We start from the raw sequence: 23257 nt of genomic DNA, 5'->3' as shown, positions 1-23257 counted from the left end.
ACATCAAACCAATCAGACAGGAGCCTAAAGCAGAGATTAGAGACACGGATACAACTACTGGGGAGGGTGAGAGTCGTCACAATCCACGTTATCCAAGAAGGGAGAGGAGAAGTTATATCTGACATACACCGAACTCTGAAGGAGGCTGTGAAGTCATCAAATTCAGATTTGTGGGTCAGAACTATGAAGGAGGAAATCGATTCTCTGACAATGAGTCCAAGGACTTCATCCTGATACCTGATATCAGTCAGGGTGCTGTTTAGTCTTTAGATGTCTGTGTGTCCTTCCAAGGGAGATGTCTCCTCAGACCATCATTGACCCACCAAACTGGTCATGCTGAGTGATGTTGCAGGAGGCATAATGTTCTCCACGGCTTCTCCAGACCCTTTCATATCTGTCACGTGTGCTCAGGTTGAACCTGCTCTCATCTGTGAAAAGCACAGTGGTGGACCAGCCAATTCTCGTGTTCTATGGTAAATGCCAGTTGAACTCCACGGTACCTGTCAGTGAGCACAGTACCCACTACAGGACGTCTCTTCAGTCAGGTAAATGTCCGGGTGCTGACGGATACCCCCGTGGAATTTTATAAAAATTTAAAAAGGAAAAATCAGTAAACTTTTACAGTGTGTGAGAACATAAATCACGCGCTCTGAACTTTTACACCGTGCGGTTCTGTGGTACAGCTTGAGCTGGAACCGAGTACAGTGATTGAAAATCAGCCCAGCTTCAGGGCCAATACTGCCATGAACACTACTGGCCAGTAGATGGCAGTAGAGACCTTGAAAACTTGCCAAAGCAAAATTCCAGCTAATCTGTCTGCTACATTTAAGATGCGTGGAATTTAATAAATGCAAACACAATAATAACAATGTCTATAAACCCAGAGAATATATTTACAAGAGTTTTAGGCACTAGAGTTTAATGCTGTTGTCCGTAGAGCCTGATCAGAGTGTTTCAAATGCATTTCTCATGTCGTGAACGTACTGAGATATCCATAATGCACCTGGACACAGCATGTCCACACTAAAACCTTAAAAATTAGTGCAGTACTTTAAAACTAAAACATATATCTGATATTTTCAATTTATAAAACTTCAGACATGACGTTAATTTAAATAACTTGTCCGAAATTAGTTTGGTTAAAATTTGAACCATAAGTTAAAAATGTATAACTCTGGATGACTTGAGTGATATTACCCGCATATCAGTACAGGGTTAAAAGAAATGGGGTTTTTGGGTCGGGGGGGGCGGGCGACCAGTTAGCTATGCCTGCAGAGGATACAGCGGTTTCTTTTAGAAGCAGCTCTCTTCTGTTTTGCAGTGGCTAGAACTACACATCTGCTACAAAACATTTAACAGGTAGGTGCTCAACTGATTTTAAATTTATAAATGTTTGTAGTTGTTCAGCAATATTTACCACGTTATCTGTCTAAAAATTATCAGACAAAAATTTATTGCAAGATAATTAGTCTGATAATGGTTTTTAAAGTTATCTAAATCAATAATAATCCAATAATGAAAACATTATCTTCGATGGTTATCGGATTATCTGAACTGTGCCCACCACTGGTAATAAAATTATAAAGATAACTGAAATTTTAAGAGTGGCCATAATAAATATTTAAGAAACTTAAAGTTTATGAGCAACTTCACCTGTTATTGCTCAAGCACATTGCAAACACTGACACGATGGACTTTGACGCGGAATAGCACACTTTCACAAGCACCACTAGCTTAGCTTGGGCTCGTGAGATGTCGGTCCAATGAGAGCGGGACTCTGAGCAGGGTGATTGCAAACATTATCGTAATACCATAAAAAGATAAAGACCCAGAACAGTGTTCTTCATCTCGAACAATTAGTTTACTGGGAGTAGACATGAAGATTTTATCTAAGATATTAGTCACTAGATTGGAAAAGGTTCTACCTGACATAATTAATGGGTGATTCTTAGACTACGGGCACTTATTATGTCCTTTGATCATATTGTATGAAAAACAGAAAAAAGGGGAAATTTCACACTTTTATAGTTATCTTTACAATGAAACTTGTTAAGAAATTTGTTCTAGTAGTCTATGATGACTTTTTCACCTTTTTTCAGCATCATTATATGCAAATATTGCCGTTTTGTGCTTGTCCCACACCCAGACTTTTGATCTTCAATGATAAAAATGAATGGTAAAAAAACGTTTTTTCTAATGTTTTAAAATATCTCTGAATAAAATATCAGTAAAATAATCAAAACATAATTGGGGTATTCAATGTCATACAACTGTCGTGATTTTTTTAAACAAAATGTAGTTGTCCCACACTATTGCCGTAATTTCCACCACTACACTCTAATGTCCCTTTAAGCAGTTTGTATGAAAGATTGTTTGGGTAGTTTCTATGGAGATAAACAGTGACATCAGAGCACATGTATATAGCGCCAAATCACACAAACAGTTGCCCCAAGGCGCTTTATATTGTAAGGCAATGGTGTGGTGGAAATTACATTTACAAGGCCAATAGTGCCCGTAGTTAAAGAATCACCCTAATATGGACCAAACCGGCTTTTTAAAGGGGCGATTGTCATCGAACAATACTAGACACCTTATCAATATTATCCAACATCTTAATCATACTCAAATACCAGGAATCGTCTCAATGGATGCCAAAAGGCCTTTGATCGCATTGAACTGGAATAAATGTTTGAAGTGCTAAAAAGTTTTGGATTTAAAGAAAATATTATAAATTGGGTAAAACCTATACAAAAATCCTATGGCATCTGTTCTGACAAATGGCCTGCTGTCTGCACCTTTCAGACTGGGGAGAGAAACGGCCCAAGGGAGTCCACTTTCTCCTCTGCTGTTCAATTTGGCTATAGAGCCACTTGCGAAAGCAATTAGGCAAAATAAGGATATCAAGGGAATATTGAAAGTGATGAAATAGCATAAAATTTTATTATACGCTGATGACATTCTTTTGACTTTGATAGAGCCTGTAAAATCCATTCTGGCTCTAATCGACTGTATCAAGAAATTCGGGCAGATATCCGGGTACAAGGTAAATTATGGAAAATCAGAAATAATGCCTTTAACTGCTTACGACCAGGGAGAACCTACTTTTGTTAAACCATTTCAATGGGCTCCGTCTGGATTAAAGTACCTAGGAATATGTTTTACATCCAAAACTAGTCAGCTATATTCTGTAAACATTAATCCTGTGATTGGTCATATTAAAGATAAATTAACAGGGTGGAAGGCGCTTCCCCTCGAACTGGCACCTTATTGTGGTGGGGGAGTTTGCCTACCCAGATGATCCTAGGAGCTATGTTGTTGAGGGTCTCATGCCCCTGGTAGGGTCTCCCATGGCAAACAGGTCCTAAGTGACTGCATTTATAAAGTGCTTTTCCATCTGAATCAGATGCTCAAAGCGCTTTACAATTATGCCTCACATTCACCCCGATGTCAGGGTGCTGCCGTACAAGGCGCTCACTACACACCGGGAGCAATAGGGGATTAAAGACCTTGCCCAAGGGCCTTTAGTGATTTTCCAGTTAGGCGGGGATTTGAACTGAGGATGTTCTTGTTAGGGTTAAACCCGAGAGAACAGTGATTAGGACCCAAAATGCAGAAAGCAAGCCAAAATACAAAACAGAATGATTTATTGATATGTGTTGAGAGTGTTACAAGCCAAGAAGCCAAGCACTGAAGGCGGGAGAGACTGCTGGAGCTAACGGGAGGCAGGAATGTCACACCCAAACACCGTTTGTCTGGAACCAGCACAGAACAGGACCAGGTGGCACAGTGAAGCAGAGGGAATCAGGAGCTCTGAGGACACAGGAAACACAGAGTTAGTATAAGCCACCAAATAAAGTATAAAAAGTAATCCAAAGACGAGGCCGAAGAAACCTGTAGGCAAACTGACTTTCCGGCGTCTGAGAGCGTGGAGAGATGAGGTATTTGTACAGGTGGTTAATGAGTGTGAGCAGGTGAATCCAATCAGTTCCACAAGTGGCTCTAGCAGACACAGGAAGGGAGGGGGAGTGAGGCAGATACAGCAGCAAACAAAGGCAGCACAACACTTCTTGTCTCAAGCCCAACACCTTAACCACTAGACCATAACCTCCCCAGTTCAGAAGCTCCTATGACCAGTGCAATATCAAGGACCGAGACGTCACCCGGTATGGCGGAGCCGGGGCCCCACCGTGGAGCCAGGCCTGGGGTTGGGGCTCCCACGCGAGTGTCTGGTGGACGGGCCTTAGCCCACGAGGCCTGGCTGGGCTCAGCCCAAAAGAGCGACATGGGCCCGCCCTCCTGTGGGTTCACCACCTGCAGATGGGGCCATGGGGGTAGGGTGCAGAGAAGACTGGGTGGCAGTTGAGGGTGGGTGGACCGGCAGCCCGGGTCCCCGCTCACAGCCTCTGGGTGTTGGGATGTGGAAACGTCACCTTGCTGGGGGAGGAAGGAGCCTGAGCTTGTGCGGGAGGTTGAGATGATTGACTTTGTAGTCGTATCATCTGACCATCGGCACGTGTCTCGGACACTCGGGTGACGAGAGGGGCAGAGCTGTCAACCAATCACCACCTGGTGGTGAGTTGGATCCGTGGGAGGGGAGGAGGAAGCCGGTCAGACCTGGCAGGCCCAACGTATCATGAGGGTCTGCTGGGAACAAACTGGTGGAACCCTCTGTCGGCGAGGTCTTCAAACTCCCACCTCCGGGAGAGCTTCTCCCAGATCCCGGGGGAGGTTGGAGACATGGAGTCCAAGTGGACCATGTTCTCCACCTCCATGTCAATGCAGCCGCTCGTAGCTGTGGTCGCAAGTCTCTGGTGCCGTCGCAGCGGTATTCCCCGAACCCGGTGCTGTGGACGCCGGAAGTAAGAGATGCATCAAACATGAAGGAGTCCTACTTGTCTTTGTTGGTAAGTGGGACCCCGGAGGCAGCTGACAGGTACTGGCAGGCCAAGCGTTCTTCAGCCTGTGTGGTCACAGAGGCAAAACCTGGGTCTGGGAGGAGTTTGGGAAGGCCATGGAGGAGGACTATTGGCAAACTGTCCGACGCCTCAGGAGGCGGAAGCAGCTCTCTGCCAACACTGTATATAGTGCGGGTGGGGACTTGTTGACCCTGACTGGGGATGTTGTCGGGCGGTGGAAAGAATACTTAGAGGATCTCCTCATTCCCATTGTCACGTCTTCCGAAGAGGAAGCAGAGACTGGGGACTCAGAGGCAGACTCATCCATCACCCAGGCTGAAGTCACTAAGGTGCTCAGAAAAGCTCCTTGGTGCAAGGCTCCTGGGGTGGATGAAATCCATCCTGAGTACCTTAAGTCTTGGATGTTGTGGGACTGTCTTGGTTGACATGCCTCTGCAACATCGTGTGGCGGTCGGGGACAGTGCCTCTGGATTGGCAGACCAGGGTGGTGGTCCCTCTATTTAAGAAGGGGGATCGGAGGGTGTGTTCCAACTCTAAGAGGATCACACTCCTCAGCCATCCCCGTAAGGTCTATTCCAGAGTACTGGAGAGCAGAATTCGACTGATAGACGAACCTGGATTCAGGAGGAGCAGTGTGGTTTTCGTCCTGGTCGTGACACACTGGACCCAGCTCTACACCCTCCATCAGGTGCTCGAGGGTTCATGGGAGTTCACCCAACCAGTCCACCTCCATCGGGTGCTCGAGGGTCATGGGAGTTCACCCAACCAGTCCACATGTGCTTTGTGGATCTGGAGAAGGCGTTCGACCGTTTCCCTTGAGGCACCCTGTGGGGGGTTGATCCGAGAGTATGAGGTCCGGGGTCGTTTGCTAAGGGCTATCCGGTCACTGTATGACTCAGCAGGAGCTTGGTTCGCATTGCCAGTAGTAAGTCAAACCTGTTTCCAGTGCACGTTGGCCTCCGCCAGGGCTGCGCTTGTCACCAGTTCTGTTCATTACCTTTATGGACAAGAATTTATAGGCGCACCCAGGGTGTAGAGGGGGTCCGGTTTGGGAACCACAGAATCTCATCTCTGCTGTTTGCGGATGATGTGGTTCTGTTGGTTTCGTCAAATCAGGACCTTCAGCGTGCACTGGTGCGGTTTGCAGCCGTGTGAAGCGCAAACTTTGCCCAACTCCTTTGGGGAGATGACGTCATTGGAATCACTCCCAGAGCCATCGGGAACATTCACATCACTTCTGCGCTCAGCGGCACCTGATGGGCCTTCCTCACTGGGCCCGCATCCTAAACAAGCGGAGCCGTTCACGGTTTTAGAAGCACCTGCTGAGAACATAACGCCATTTCAGCATTCAGAAGCGGAGCTTACACCACCTGAACCCTCCACCATGAATTAATCTGCACGTGCACCACCAAGTATCGAACTGAATCATCGCGCTGGAGCTTTTTGCCAGCTCTTCAAAAGGATCCACGTCGATCGAACCAGCAGGAACTTTGAAGGTGCACACGTTTCCACAGCTCTCAGATATTCTCACTCCCCAGAAATCACTGTTGGTGCGTCCACGTCCTCAGAACTGCAAAAGCCCTTCTGGAAAATGTCACCACTTCGTGTGCTGAATCATCCACAACGAGACCTCCTCTGAATTATTGGTCAAGCTGCCACTTTGTGCCCTGCGGTGGACCCAGGTTCTCAAAATTATCCTACCACCTGTCTGGGCCAGTCCCCTGGCTGCTCCCCTAAACTACTTGGCCCAGGTTCCTCATCAGGTCAGACCCCCCCCCCCCCACTCACCGGTTATTTTAAGTGGGTCTTCCGGCCGTCCAAGTGGTCCTGCTGTTTTTCCAGCTGAGGTCTGTGGCCAGCCTCCGGCCTTGCCTTTTTCTTTTTGTCTGTCTTGTGGTCGCCCCCTGGACTCTGCAGTTTCCCGTCTTCTGGGCTTCCCAGTGGTTCCACGCCTTGCACTTGGTCACCCTTCTGTTTGCAGTTTCCTTGGGTGCTGGCTGTGTTTCTGTTTTCTGGTGCCCTCTGGCCATTCCCCCCATCCCCCTCCCATTGTCGGCTTGGGTCGTTGGTGATTTGGGGCCCACCAGTGTCGGTCCCTTGGGGAGGGGGTACTGTCATGATCCGGCACTTTAGGGCCATCTGTTATTAGTATGGCCTCGTATCTGCGTTTGTATTCTGTGCCTTCTGTGTTTTTATCTATGTCTTGTCATGTTCATGTTATCATTAGTTTGATTTCTGTTATCCTTCTATTTGTTCACTCTTGGTTCATTAAGTTGCTGTAGTTTAGTTCTGTTTATCACATTGTGTATATTATGCCTTGGTCACAGGTTTTGGTTATGTTCCTTTAGTTATTTATTGCACTCTGTTTATCATTTATTTTGTGTTGCTTTATCATGCTTTAATCACTGATATTGGTTATCTTCAGAGGTTTCATCCAGTTGTGTTCCTTTAATTATGTATTGCATTTTCTGTTTATGATTTATTTTGTGTTGTTTGGTCACTGGTTTTAGTTATTTATTTTTGCTTATCAGTTGTTGCATTTATTCTTATACTTTGATTTGTGTCAGTCCGGTTCTAGTTTTGTTTAAGATCATGATTTCTTTGTTTATGCCTTCTACTTAGTTCTGTCAGGTCTAGTTAATATATGATTCTGTCTTAGCTTTGTTCATTGTTCTGTTTCCTTCACGCCCGCCCAAGTATGTTCTCACTCCATATCACTGCACCAGCCATTGTGTCTTTGTCTCACACTTTGTCTCTGTCTACTTTGTATTTTCATTCAATCCCACTCTTGCACTTGCACATGTGTCTTTGTTTCTTTTATCACTACACTCTGTATTTTCGCGCCTTCACTCTCTTGCACTTACCTTTGTCTTCCCTGGTCACGCCCCCTTCCAGAACCTTCACTGACACCTGTATCTTGTTGCACTAATTACATCACCAGTTATTTAAGCCCTCACAGTCCCTCGCTCGATTGTTGAATGTTTTTTCACTTTCCAGCTCTCATGTCCTTGCCTTGTATATAGCCTGCTGGTATTAGACCTTGTTTTGTCCTCAACCATGTTTTTGTCTCTGACTCTGATTGCCATCACGCCATGTATTTTGACCTCAGCCTGTTTTTTCAACCAAGCCTCAGCCTCATGTCAGTCTGTACCTTTGTTTAATTGCTGGACCACCTGTGAACTGAATCCCTGCCTGGTACAACGATTAAATCTAATTCAAACTGCACCTGCTGTGAGTTTGCATTTGTGTCCACCTGGTTTGTGCCACGTCCTGACAGTCAGCCACATTTCAGAAAGAAATAACTTTTTTAAACAGGCAAATTTCTACCAAACACACACACACATATATAAACAAACACAAAATACAGTGGGGTAAAAGTATTTAGTCAGTCCCTAATTGTGCAAGTTCTCCTACTTAGAAAGATGACAGAGGTCTGTAATTTTCATCATAGGTACACTTCAACTATGAGAGACATTATTTTTATACGTTTTTAGATTCAACATCTCACTTGGGACAAAAATGATTTAACTGTTTAATTGTGGAGTTGGAACACTAAAACCATCACAGGCTAAAAAGCTAAACAATGTAACGGTACAGGGCGAGCCCAAAGTTAACCACTTAATGTCGGAATCAGCAAAGGTCTAATCAGACACGTCTGGTTGGCTGGAGAGACTTTCTATGGATGTACACATGTGCATGTTTTTCTCAGTAAATGCCAAGAAATGCTCTTGAAAATGAAGGTGGCCAAGCGGTTTGTGGAGTGGTTCCTGGTGCATAGGGTTGTTCGTTCAAGGCCACCCCAGCTGGTTTTCCATGTCATGTGGCGATAAACACTTACTGACTCAACATGCGGATCCATTGTAGATCTGCTGTGACAACCCGAGGACAAACGAAGAAATGTGAAGAACTTATAAAATGATTGTGCGTTAATTCACCCTCCTTTTGTTTTGCTGTCAAACTCATTTCCAGCTGTTTCTGCTGCTTGTTGTTTATTGTACATTTTTCTTTCCATTTGAACCATAAGTGACGTTTCTGGATTAGAACTGAACAAACAATCAAGATGTTCCTGAGTCAGGCACTCTGAGGATCGAACCCCTTTTCAGGAAAAACAAAACGTTCATATCCATGTTCTTAATGTTATACAGTATGAATGTTGCATGTGCAGCATTGTCTTAGAATAAATACAAAATGACATTAATGTTATGTGTCGGACGCAGCTCGGAGAACCGACCAGCGTTTGAAAGACCCAGTATGAAATAAGCAAAGCACGGTACAAAGGCTAACTGAATTTAATACATAACAGTGATACATAAAGAACAAAGTGCGGTCTGGCGTGGTGCGCTCCCAGCAGCGCTAACGGTCCGGAGCCAGAAGCTGTTCGGACCCAAGGACCCTGCCGACACCCCCCAGGTGGCCGCAACAAACCGAGTCTGTGAAAGAAGGAACCATTATGTGAGTCCACACTCTACACACAGAGAGAACCCTTAAAGGTGTACAAACAGCAAACACTTCCTGGCTTGATTACTAATCAACTTCCCAACCTGCAGGCATGGAACATCCAGTTCACAAAACTCCACTGCAGTGGAAGTCGATACATGACTAACATACAGCTCAATATAAAAAGGTGTGAGGGACACCACATTTACTGACTGTATAAATGTTAGTCACAAAATCTAACGTACCTCAGGAAGTGTGCTGACGAGCGTGAGACCTCACCCCCTCCTCTTTCACAGACCGTGCATCAACCTGGACGTTCTCTGCATCCACTGATGATGAGAGGCTCCCGAGACGACGATCTCACCCGTCTGGTCACAAGGTCGAGTCTCTGGCAAATACACACTGCATACTCCAGTCTTAAATGCCACCATGTTCCAATCCATATAGATGCACCTCAGCTGTGAGTCCTGACGAGCCGCAGGTGATCAGGGTGAGGTCCTGATAACCTCAGCAACACAGCCACTCAGTCCCACATGCAAGCCACCTGGAAGGAGAAACAAAGGACAGAAACAAAAAGGCAGCCAGGCCCCCCCAGCCATATAACAGTACCCCACCCTCACGGGAAGCCTCCCGGCGACCACACAAACCTGGCCCAGGAGAAACACCCCCCTCCAGGGACCATGGCTGGAAACCGCATCTGCATTCCTCTTCCAACAGAATGGTTGATGTCCTCTCCACTGGCTGCATCTTTGCCTTTGTTTCCGTCAGTCACTTAGCACAGGTGTGGCCAGGAGTTCTTAAACCTGTGCAGTCAGCCTTTGTCCAACCATGTTCACAGTCTGGTTAGTCATAAAACCAAAAGACAAACACAAACAACCCAAAACACCCCCCCCCCTCCCCAGAGGCCCATTCCATCAAACCCCGGGAAGGGGAGAAAAGAAAAACAACCCAAACTTAAGCTAACAAATAAAAATGCTAACCCCCCCCCCCCCCCCCCCCAACGACATGTAAGGACCAACACCCCCCAGAGGACATCCCGCCAGCTCCAGGAGTAATAACCACAGCCGAGGTCCCTCTGGGATCCAACGTCACCCACGGGGACTCCCAGCGCCTCCCAGAGGACCACTCGTCAACCCCAGGAGATGCCTCCCCTCATGACCAACGGACCCAGCCCCGGCCGTCTATGGCTAGATGGACCCACAGCCCTTTCCCCCCCAGAGGACACCACAGTCAAACCCTGAGGGCGGAAACTGGGGGGAAAAACAAAAGGGGAAACCCCCCCCCCCCCACCAGGTGCAGCGGTTACCTGGGAAACGCCCAGCATAACCAAACTGCACCACTCCAGCAACGCCGACACTACGGCTCACATGGCTGGAGCCAGAGGAGAAGAGAGGGCACAACAAAAAACAAAACAAAAAAAAGAAAAAAAAAAACCCAATTACCCCCCCATGACCCCCCAGGGGACCATCCCATCAAACCCTGGGAGGTGAAACTGAAAGAAATAAAAAGAAAGACTAACATACAGTTGCTTGGGTCCCTTTTTGTTTTTTTTTTTTTTGTTTTGTTTTTTTTACACAGAACTGCAGGGTCACGACCCCAGACACTAATAGTGTAAAACAAAAAATAAAATCCCACACAAAAACCAACTCAAAAAACACCCACACAAAATGAACTAACACAAAACAAGTGATTTATACCGTCAAGCTCCAACAAATGGAACACACCTGTTCCAACTTAAGAGCTTGACGGTGATGTGACTCAGTCACCAAAAGAGGGAGCCAAAGTGCTAAAAATGAAAAAAACCCTTTGGTGACAGAAACAAACGAGCTGCATCTCCGTGCGCAGCTGTGTGCAACACACAACCAAAATGTGCTCAACTAAATAACGCCGGAGTTGATACAACAGACGCAGTAGTTATCTTTATCCGGGGAAACGGGGCTACAACTGTAACACAGGAAGCTCAGCGACCCGTGCTAACAGAGCTCCGCCGTGCGCGTGCACCCATTACAGACACAGTCTTGCAGCTCCCGTTTAAACCTCTTATCCGGTCGGAGCGTGACGCGAAGCTGTCGCCAGTCACACTCCACCACGACCCACGGATAAGGCACAAACACAGGAACACGGCTGCAAGAGAGCACAAATCAGTATTCAGTAATGGGTCTCAAACAAGCACCATCCGGGCGGAGAGCACCCGCAACTGATCCGGATAACTACTGAACGTCTGCTGCCGCCTTCCCGGCGCGTTACCGTCTCTGCTACCGCTGGGTCCGTGATGTTTGGCCAGAGACTACTGTTATGTGTCGGACGCAGCTCGGAGAACCGACCAGCGTTTGAAAGACCCAGTATGAAATAAGCAGAGCACGGTACAAAGGCTAACTGAATTTAATACATAACAGTGATACATAAAGAACAAAGTGCGGTCTGGCGTGGTGCGCTCCCAGCAGCGCTAACGGTCCGGAGCCAGAAGCTGTTCGGACCCAAGGACCCCGCCGACACCCCCCAGGTGGCCGCAACAAACCGAGTCTGTGAAAGAAGGAACCATTATGTGAGTCCACACTCTACAACACAGAGAGAACCCTTAAGGTGTACAAACAGCAAACACTTCCTGGCTTGATTACTAATCAACTTCCCAACCTGCAGGCATGGAACATCCATTCACAAAACTCACTGTCAGGGGAAGTCGATACTGACTAACATACAGCTCAATATAAAAAGGGGTGAGGGACACCACATTTACTGACTGTATAAATGTTAGTCACCAAAATCTACGTACCTCAGGAAGTGTGCTGACGAGCGTGAGACCTCACCCCCTCCTCTTTCACAGACCGTGCATCAAACCTGGACGTTCTCTGCATCCACTGATGATGAGATGGCTCCCGAGACGACGATCTCACCCGTCTGGGTCACAACGGTCGAGTCTCTGGCAAATACACACTGCATACTCCAGTCTTAAATGCCACCATGTTCCAATCCATATAGATGCACCTCAGCTGTGAGTCCTGATGAGCCGCAGGTGATCAGGGTGAGGTCCTGATAACCTCAGCAACACAGCCACTCAGTCCCACATGCAAGCCACCTGGAAGGAGAAACAAAGGACAGAAACAAAAAGGCAGCCAGGCCCCCCCAGCCATATAACAATTAAAGTCATGACAAAGGTTTTCAGACACTTTGGAAAAGTCTGTAAGTCTTTTGGTTTGGTGCTTTGCATCAAACAGCCTTGAGCCATATTAAGCTGATACAACTTTAATCCTGAGGAAATGTTTGTGTGCAGCTGTTGAGTCCAGGAGAGACATGGACATTTATTTTGTCAGTGTCTCGTTATGTTGCCACCTTTAATTGAATTATTATGTGTTTGATGGAACAGATTTCTGCAGATCTGTATAGTCAATAGCAGTGAGACAGACACACGTCTCTAGTCTCAGCAGGTCTGGACTTTATCTGAAGACTGTTTCTCTATCTTTCTCTCTGCAGCCAAACCTCAGACTTCTCACAGCCGTCCAACCCCGGTGGACAGAATGTCGGCGTCATCATGACGGAGGGACATCAGGATGGTCTCGTCAGAACGGCAGGGCCTCACGCCCGCCTTCAGCACAGTGAGTGAATGATGTGATTTAGGATTGAACTTACACACACTTCATTGGTTCCTTGTGTCTTTGTTAACGGCCTGACATTAACAGCTATGGCGTGCTGACGTTTGACCGTATTGACCGTGACTTCAACCCAAATGGTTTGACCTCTTGCTGACCAAGGCAAGGCGTTCAGAGTCGAACTCACATTTGCTACGAATGTATTCATTCTATCAGTTTTGCCAGTTATCTGGGTCTGGGTCCATGTGTCAGCAGACTAAGCAGTTCAACCCAGACTCCCTGTTCTGACCTTAAAACCCCCTTCTGGGAGATCCCGCTGTGTTCCCAAGCCACCTGGGAGATAAAATCCCTACCATCGTGTCCTGTGTCTTCCCTGCGGCCTCCTCCCACACGCCTGAAAGACTTCCTGGGGGAGATGACCAGGGGGCATCCTCAGTAGATGCTTTCAGCCTCTGGGACAGTCCAACATCCACAAGAAACAGGTCCAGTGAAGTGGCAAGAATTTGGACACAGCCCTGACTTTGGCTGCATGGAGACCCGATTGTGATTTGAAAATAAATTCCTTTACCTTGACCTTTGTCAAAAGAATTATTTCAGGTAGTTTCAGGGTCAGCTTTCATTGACAAGTTGCCAAGTTTGGTAGAAATCAGCAAAGGACCTGGGAGGAGTCAGCCAACAGTGACGAGAAGACATGAGCTTGTCCCCAATGATGGAGGTCAGGAAAATGTAAACTTGCTGGTCAATTCCAAAACCACCTCCAAATGTGTCCCAGGTTTCATGTAAATCGACTGAGAAACTTCATTTTTTTACTTTGACAACAATGACCTTCACTTTCATCAATTTAATCTGACCTGGGCAATTCAGAATCCACCTCCAAATGTGTACTGTGTTTTGGTGCACAACATTTTAACCTTTCACCCCATTGACCTGACCTTTGCCAAAACAAACCCTCTAGGAGCAACTCCAATAGCTGTCTGACATTCACATTCAAGTTTGGACAAACATTCAGATGATGGTCTGATGTTTGAGGGTAAATCAACATCTGTGGGGAAGACAAGGAACAGTGAGGGAGTGAAATAGTTGAAATGTTTGAATAAAGCTGAGATGGAAACTCATGTCACACACAGTGAAGTGATGTAAAGTATCACAGAGAAAATCATCTGATGAATTCTTTTCAATCCTCCTCCTCCAGCCTCCTTTCCGCCCCTGCCAGCTCTCAGCCCAGAACTGAAGCTGAAGCTGAAGGAGCTGCTGAAGGTCATTCACAGGACAAATACAAAGTAAGTGACATTCTGAACACTCCACTGCTTTTACCTTCTTCATCAGGTCGGAGCAGCAGTGATCAAGAAATGACTTTACAAAATACCACATCATTAAAAACAGACTAATGAGTGTCTGTGAGAACTCTTCTGAAAAGTTACTGATGGACTTTTAAACTCTAATCTATTTGTATCTTTTCCAGAACAAACTGCCTGAATACGTCCTGGAGAACCTGGATCTCCAGAAGATGTCTGTGACATCGTCTGTCCACTGCCTGATGACCCCAAGAAGGTCATCCTGTACAGCAGGATCCCCCCCCTGAAGAGGACAGCGATGGCAGGAGAGGGACTCCTCACGTTTGAAGACCATTTTTTACATAATAATAATAATAATAACGTAGTGTAGATTGGAGGGCGTTTCTTGGCCTGCCCAGCTGCTAATAAAAAGCCAAGAAAAACTCTGCTAAGTCACTTTATTCCTCTTCGGGAGCATCACTTTTTACTCTTTGATGTTATTAAACTTACTCATTTTCTTAAAGAGCTGCACTACTGTAACATATTTGTTTATCTTCTCACAGCAACATTAATGTAACATCTACTTATCTTCAAACACATATTCTAATCCAATTACATTTTTTTCCGTGAATTTGATTGGTTAATCGTGTCACATATCAGGCATATAATATCTGTGGAACGGTGGCCAAAGATGTATTACTCTGCACCCTGACCGGTGTTCTGATGAGATGTCATTACTGTTGAATGTCATTCCTGTCCTCCGCACACAACAGTGCATGTGCGCGCAACTGTGAATGTACAGTATTGTCGGGATGCAGAACTTTCAGGATGCACAGTTCATCAGAACACCGGCTGCGCATGCTGCTAGTTGTTAGCGCTGTTAGCTCAGAGTGAGAGAAGGTCGTGTGCCGCCGCCAAAATGAGTGACTTAAGATACCGTACAAAAGTTTTGATGTGGATTCTGATAAAGAATTACCGTTTCACATTTGATGAATTTTACATTTGTGTATTACTCCGCGCCCTGACGCTGTTGGAGAGACGCTCGCTGCTTCACAGTAAGCCTAGCCTCACCGACCGAATTACCTACAGAAAAATAAACCACGCAAACGATGGAAACTGGATTAGAATGGGAATAACCTGTTGTGTCTGATGTGTCGGATGTTCATGCTGTTATACGGTCGAAATATCAGTTTTTACGGTGACGCATAGCAGATCCAGTAAAGGCAATATTTTCGACCGTATATACCAGCATGAACGTTCGACACGTCATCAGACACAACGGGTTATTCCCTAACTGAATTACTTTCTTTGATCACTGTATTGTGAATATTTCTTACTTGAAATAAAAAGATCATTTGGAATGTTTTTGGTCTCCAGTCACTTTAAATAAATAGGAGAAGATTATTAAAATGATTTAGGTGGTAAGTATTACAGAACTCGGGTCAAGGCCTCACAGTGACGGTGAGAACAAGTCCAGGGCCACACCTACAACATCATGGTGATGAACCCTTGTTGGAGGGGCCCCCCTGTGAACTTTTGTTCAGGGCCCCTACAGACTCCAGAATTCCCACTGTTCTCCTGGTGTCTGAGTTTCCTCTGGGCACTCCAACATCTCCATATTTGGAGTTGGTCCCTGTGCTCTGGACTTTGGCTGCACATGGCTCCTCCTGGTTGGATTGTGTCTAACTGTAATTAAGATGGTTAAATGCAGAGGTCATATTTCATTATATGGAACCATGTACTGACACTGAAGACTTTTACTCTTGTTCTGTGCTGCCTGTTTTCTAGCCAGAAATTTTGGTGTTTCATAAAATATCTGGACAAACCTGTGTCATGATTGGACTATTTTATTTTATTTATTTATTTGACAGGGACATTGAACAACAAATGTGTTGCACAGACCACATTTAGCTACAAGATAATTTTTATCTGTTGTCCCCAGGTAGAAAAAAGAAACAGCAGGTCACAATATACAAAATACTACAAAATTTAAAAATACGAGGTCTATTAGAAAAGTATCCGACCTTATTATTTTTTTCAAAAACCATATGGATTTGAATCACGTGTGATTGCATCAGCCAAGCTTGAACCTTCGTGCGCATGCGTGAGTTTTTTCACACCTGTCGGTTGCGTCATTCGCCTGTGAGCAGGCTTCGAAGCCTCCGCTCCTCTTTCCATGACAAAAACTCCTGTAACAGTGGAATGTGCCATTCATTTCCAAACTGGACGCTATGTTTTATCCGGGATGTCATCTGGCTAGCACAGGAATTGTGAAAAGATGTGGACATCAGCACTTTTTCGGCACATTGAGACAGACGTGCTGAGGAATTCTGCGCGTCACGGCAGTGCCGCATCGCGCAAAGCAATGCCGTGATGAAGCCTCACAGGACATGTTGGGGCATGTCCAGGCACATCCACAATTTCTCGGATAATCACTCGATGGAAAAACCACCGACAGCTGTCTGAACGCCATCTCAAAGCCGTCCTGTGAGACCAAAACAGAGGTGGTTTTGTCTCGCTCAAGTAGTGAATCCATCGTGACGCGCGAAGCCTCCGCTTGGCTTTCCATGACAAAATCTCTTGTTAAAAGTGAAATCTGCCGGAAAATGGTTAATGTCCAGCTCTTGTGATAACCAGAGAAATTGCACACGATGGTCACGGATCCATACAGCCATCCGTTTAGAAATGAAATGGTTGCTCAGCCTGTCAATGGCGGCTTCGGAGCGCGGCGCACCACCAGTCGCTCTGGGCCGTCCTTAAAGCGACAGTAACCCTCCGTAATCTCTTTGAAGCCCATAAAATTTTCACCAAAAAACATCTGAATTTCTCGAATGGTGTCCACTTTGATGTCCCTCACAGTTTCTGAAAAAATTTTGATCAAGCAAAGCGGCAGTCTCTGAGCCATTGCTAAACAATGAAAAAAACGACGAGAGGGGTGGACCACTCCTCACTCAAAGCCTGCTCACAGGCAAATGACGCAACCGACAGGCGTGAAAAAAACTCACGCATGCGCCACGAAGGTTCAAGCTTGGCTGATGCAATCACACGTGATTGAAATCCATATGGTTTTTGAAAAAAAATAATAAGGTCGGATACTTTTCTAATAGACCTCGTAGATCAAACCCCGACAAGCACCAACAAGAAACACCAGCAACGGATTACTCACAATTAATATATAGTTTTCCAAGACATTGGAAACTACATATGCTGGTTGTGGTATGATGGTGGTTCAACTAGATTTTTTTATTTTTTTATTTTTTGTCTTTGCAGAGTTGATTTTACTTCTCTGGAAATTTTGACAGTTTTTAATCAACATTCATTTTGGAAATAAAACTTCAGTATTTTTCCAACAGCTTGAAAGCATTTTGTGGAACAATACTGTTAACGTTGGTGTCATCACTCAAAAAAGTAATGTCACATGTAATGTCACTCGCTATTTCAAAATGATTTTACTTTACTTTCAGTGAAAAGTAGCTCATTGCATTCCTCAGGAACAGCCTTTAGCCAAACAATGGGACGTACACCACCTCCATCAGTATCGTGTCCATTAGAGGTGGGCGATACCAGGAATTTTGGTATTGATCCGATACTAAGTAAATACAGGCCCAGTATCACTGATAATGATACCGATACTTTTTCATATTTAAGCTTCATAAATCCAAAGGATCCACAAGTCTGAGGATAGAATTTCGCCAAACATTGAACATGACAACAAAATACTTTATTATCACAATCAACATTTTTGTTTAAAAAAAAATAGCACTCAACACAACTTAAAACAAAATCTGAGGTAGAGGCTGACAAACCACAATACAAGGGTGCACTGCTCCGTGTTGTGTGACACAGCGCAGCGCTGCTTTTACAAACAGAGAGTAGACTTTGATGAATCTGCGTGAACAGCAGTCAGTGCGTGCGGGAGAGAAAAAAAGCTTGAGTATTGATCTTTTTACACGAGGATCGTTCAATATCAATACCAGCTTTGGTATTGATATTATCAATATTAGGATCGATCCGCCCACCTCTACTGTCCATCGCATGACCTCTGCTGTCAATCAAGAGGTTCACAACTCCAGGTATCTAGGGGATTATGGTTTTATGAGGAGGGAAGAAATCTTGAAAGCTGAAGGGTGGAAGATAAATCATGTGTCTTTAGAAACTGTTTTTTTATAATGCCTTTTCTCTTTGAAGGAGCTCAAGTAGGCAATTCAGTCAGGAGCAAACTCCACTCCTGGTCAAGATAGGATTAGTTATAAGTTGCTTAAACATTTTTAGATGATGTAGCTTTAGAGGAGGTCCTGGCCTTGTTCAGTTTTGTTTGGGAGGAAGGTTCATTGGTAGGAATACTATGGACTCCATTGTAGTGTTAGATCAAGATGTCAAGAAAGCTGTTATTAATAAAGAAGGTGTGATTGCTGTGTTTTTGGACATTGAAAAGGCATACGATTCACCGTGGAAGGAGGGACAACTAATTAAACTTCATGATGCAGGTGTTACAGGTAGAATGTTCTATTGGATTAAGGGTTTTCTTAATAATAGGACTATTCAAGTGAAAATTGGGGGTGAGCTCTCTGAAACTGTTGATGTCATTAATGGAACTCCTCAAGGGTCAGTTATTAGCCCTGTCAACATCATGATCTGGCATTGATCATGATGTTGAAGAGGACAGGGCTAATAATTGACAGATCTGGCACAACATGCTAATGTTTGGCCAAATCTGGCAGCTGAAATCCCACACAGTACATGGGAAAATCAGCAATTAATCACCAGAAATCCACCCACAATGTTTCTCAGCCCAGTAGATGAAAGGGAAATTATTAACATAGTTAGTACATGTAAATGTAAAAAGTCAACGGATCATAATGAGGTACATATGTCCTTAGTAAAGCAAATAATTACTGAAATCGCAAAACCATTATCATATTTTTAACAAATCATTTCAAACTGGGATTGTTCCTAACAGTATGAAAGTGGCAAAAGTGATACCTTTATTCAAATCTGGTAGCAAGCATCTTTTTACTAACTACAGGCCTGTGTCTCTTATTGTCACAATTTTCAAAGATACTGGAAAAACTTTACAAGAGCAGACTGGATAAATTTATAGACTTGCTTGATGAAAGTCAATATGGTTTTAGAGCAAAAAGTTCCACTACACTGGCATTGCTCGATTCCATAGAAGAGATCAATAAACATGTCGACCAAAGGGTAATAGTTGCAGGTTTATTTATTGACCTAAGAAAGGCTTTTGACACAACTGATCACAATATATTATTTCAAAAGTTGGAACTGTATGGGATCAGAGGGGTTGCTCTGAGTTGGATTAAAAACTACTTACAAAACCGAAAGCAGTTTGTTAAACTCGGGGAATACTGTTCTTCATGTCTGGACATCATTTGTGGGTTACCACAGGGTTCTGTGTTGGGCCCAAAATTATTTATTTTATACATTAATGATTTATGTAAAGTCTCAGATCTGGTTAAAACCGTGCTCTTTGCAGATGACACAAACCTGTTTTGCTCAGGGGAAAATCTGCAACAATTATTATCTGATTTAGGAACAGAAATGATAAAGTTAAAGAGGTGGTTTGATATTAACAAATTATCATTAAATTTGTCTAAAACTAAATTAATGTTATTTGGAAATAATAAAAAAAAGACATACAAATTCAGTTAAATATACATGGGGTAAACATAAAACGTGTCAAAGAGAATAAGCTTTTAGGTGTCATTATTGATGAAAAATTAATTGGAAAGCTCATATTCAGCATATTCAAATGAAGGTATCAAAAAGTATTGCAGTATTAAATAAAGTAAAGCATGTTCTTGATTGCAGAGCACTACACACTTTGTATTGTTCAGCACTTGTGCTGACGTTTGGGGCAACAATTACAAAACTACATTGCAACCATTATTCATTCTTCAAAAAAGAGCATTAAGGACAATTCATAATGCAGGTTATCGAGACCACACCAACCCATTGTTCATTAAATCTCAAATATTAAAACTTAACGATATGATTTTGTTCAAGACTGTTCAATTAATGCACAAAGTGAAAAATAAACAAGTGCCATTTAGAATTCAAGAATATTTTACTGAGAGAGAGGGAAAATCTAATTTATGGAGCTTGTATCATTTTAAAACTGCTGGCGCTCGGACGACCAGGAAAGGTTTCTGTGTCTCCATGTGTGGCTCTAGATCAGGGCTATTCAACTATATTTTTCCGGGGGCCAAATTTGTCAGAATACTATGATCTGTGGGCCGGACATTCTTGTGACCTGTACTATTACTCTCGGGTGTACAATTGAGACAAATGCTACTGCATTTCTTTTTCCCTTTTTATTTAACAGAACATCAAAAGTATTAATGAAGTCACTGAGTGTGGGAAAGTGCAGCAGCCTGTTATTAAGATCACATGTGAAAATGTCTATTTATTTTTTTTATAAAAGCAGTCAGCTTTTCAACCACATCAGCCACTGTTTTATCCCTCCCCCGAAGATTCAGATTAAGACCATTCAAATGATGCATGATATTTAAAAAGCACATTTCTGAGACAAATTTCTCATCTAGCATTTTTGTCAGATCAGTTCACAGACCACCTGACGTTGTGTAAAAGTAGGTCAGAGTGCTCAGCTGACATATCAGCAAGTCGTCTGCGAAACAACCTGTGCTGAAGACTGGATGTTGCTCTGATAAAGTTCACTGCAGCAATCACAGAGTCCATGGTACTTTCAACTCACCACGAAGCTGAGAGCAGAGGACACTGGTGAACGAGACAGTGGACAGACTGTAGTTTTGGTGCAACAGCAGACAGTCATGCAGACGGTCCTTTGACCCTTCCTGCCATCGAGGGAGCTCCATCTGTAACCAGCAGGTTAATACGCTCCAGGTCCAGTCCATTGTCTTTAAAAAAGCAATAAGCTTTTGGAAAATTATTTCCCCTGTTGTTTGTTCTTCCGGTGGAATTAGGCCCAACAAATCCTCCTTGAAACGGTCACCATTGAAAAACCGCACATACAACAAAGTTGTGCTGTATTGGAGCTGTCAGTTGACTCATCCACAGCCAGCGACATGAATTCAGCTTTCTTCAACTGACTTAGAAGAGTCTTGAAAACGTCTGTGGCTAAAACATCCAGGCGTCTTGCAGCTGTTGTATCTGACAGAAGGATTGACTTGATTGAAGACAGTACCTGCTGTTTTAGCTTGTGCGCTACCAGCTCGTCGACGGCAGCTAATATGCATTCTTTCACTGTTTCGGAGTCAGTCGGCATTTTCTTTTTAGCAAGAACCCGCAACATGCAGGGATGCTGGTGTTGTCTTCTGTTGCAGAGTGCAGCTATGGGAGAAGATTGCAGTGCTTCGCTTGGAGTTCATATTAAGTCCTTTTATTTTTATTTGATGAGCATCAGAATCCGGTGGATATTCATTGTCAAAACGGGAGGGAGTCGTAATGAAGTGCCTCTGCACGTTATATTCCTTATTCACCGAGCAACAGTCAGGACACAGCAGGCACATAGAATTACCTTTGGCATTTTCTACGTGCACATATTCATCAGTCCAGTCATTATTAAATCTTCTATTTTCGTTGTCAACTTTACTTCTCTTCTCCTTTGAATGCGCCCTGTTGTCTTCTTCTTCGTTCGAGTTTATTGGCAGTTTGCAAACCAATACGGTACATTACCGCCACCTGTTCAAGTGCCCACAATGTCTTTACGTGAGGTGGGGCTGTTTGGAAACAGTGCACTCTGCGTTGTGTTGTTATGACTCCACCCATTCACTCCCCTCGGGACGCGAACTCACGAGCTCTGGCATGGGAGTCGGACTCTCTAACCAAAAGGCAAAAACCCAGGGCTCTAGCCTTCTGACCAGAGAATCCTTTTGAGCTGTTGGGAGTGAGATTTACTTACTACGAGGCTGACTATGATGCAGTTGTCGAATTGAACAAATTCAGGGTTATTTCTCTACATAGTCTCCCTGTAACTCCACACACTTCTTCCAGCGGTGCTTGAGTGCTTCGATTCCCTTGGCATAGAAGCTTTCATTTTGAGAGTCAAAATAGTCCTCAACGGCAGCCATCACCTCATCATTGCTCCGATAATGCTTCCCAGCCAAGTTTTTTTACAGGTTTGGGAACAGATGAAAGTCAGAGGGTGCCAAGTCAGGGGAGTATGGTGGGTGATCTACCAGTTCGAATCCACACTCATGGATAGTGGCCATGGCCATTGTTGACTTGTGAGCTGGGGCATTGTCTTGATGGAACAGCACCCCCTTCGTCAGCTTTCCTGGTCGCTTCTTTTTGATAGCCTCGCATAACTGTCTCAGTAGGTTAGAATAGTACTGTCCATTTATGGTTTGTCCCTTTTCAAGATAGTCCATGAACACAATGCCCTTGGCATCCCAGAAAACTGAAACCATGACCTTCCCCACAGACGAAACGACCTTGGCCTTCTTTGGAGGTGGTGACCTTGGGTGTTTCCACTGCATTGATTGTTTTTTTGTCTCTGGTTCAAAGTGGTGAATCCAACACTCATCCTGGGTAAGAAAACATTCCATGTAATTGACTGGATCCTCTTCAAATTGCGCCAAGTTTGCCTTCGACATGACTAGCCTGGTGCGTTTCTGATCAGGCGTCAGAAGACGTGACACCCACCGAGCTGACACCTTTGACATTCCAAGTTCTTCATGCAGAATGTGTTCAATTCTCTCACGGGATATTCCCACAGCATCTGCTAGCTGATTAATCGTCGATCGTCTGTTGACCATCACCATTTCATGAACAAGGTCAATGTTTTTCTGGGTTGTGGCTGTTGGAGGCTGCCAAGACCTTGTGGCGTCTTCAAGGCTCTCTCTGCCCCTCTTAAATTCAGCTGCCCACTTCTGCACTGTAGATAAGGAGGGAGCTTCATCCCCTAATGTAGCAACAATATCCGCATGAATGTCCTTGGGCTTTAACCCCTTCTTATGCAGGTACTTAATCACACCGCGATGCCAGATTTTGTCCATTTTTGCCGTTTCCCTCTACCACAAACTTTCAAACTTGGCTATGAACC

General features: G+C 44.5%; 1 long non-coding RNA gene across 1 annotated transcript; it reads left to right on the top strand.

Annotated features, from left to right (window-relative positions):
* Positions 1–318: 318 nt before the first annotated feature.
* On the top strand, positions 319–20499 carry LOC117517815. The gene is made up of 3 exons (XR_004562849.1): positions 319–330; positions 7614–7616; positions 20406–20499. It is a non-coding gene; the product is annotated as an uncharacterized LOC117517815 (long non-coding RNA).
* The last annotated feature ends 2758 nt before the right edge of the window (positions 20500–23257 follow it).

This window comes from Thalassophryne amazonica, chromosome 9, assembly GCF_902500255.1.
Source record: "Thalassophryne amazonica chromosome 9, fThaAma1.1, whole genome shotgun sequence".
Taxonomy (NCBI): Eukaryota; Metazoa; Chordata; class Actinopteri; order Batrachoidiformes; family Batrachoididae; genus Thalassophryne; species Thalassophryne amazonica.
Note: the sequence above shows the minus strand (reverse complement) of the source record. Positions and strands in the feature narration are given on the sequence as shown.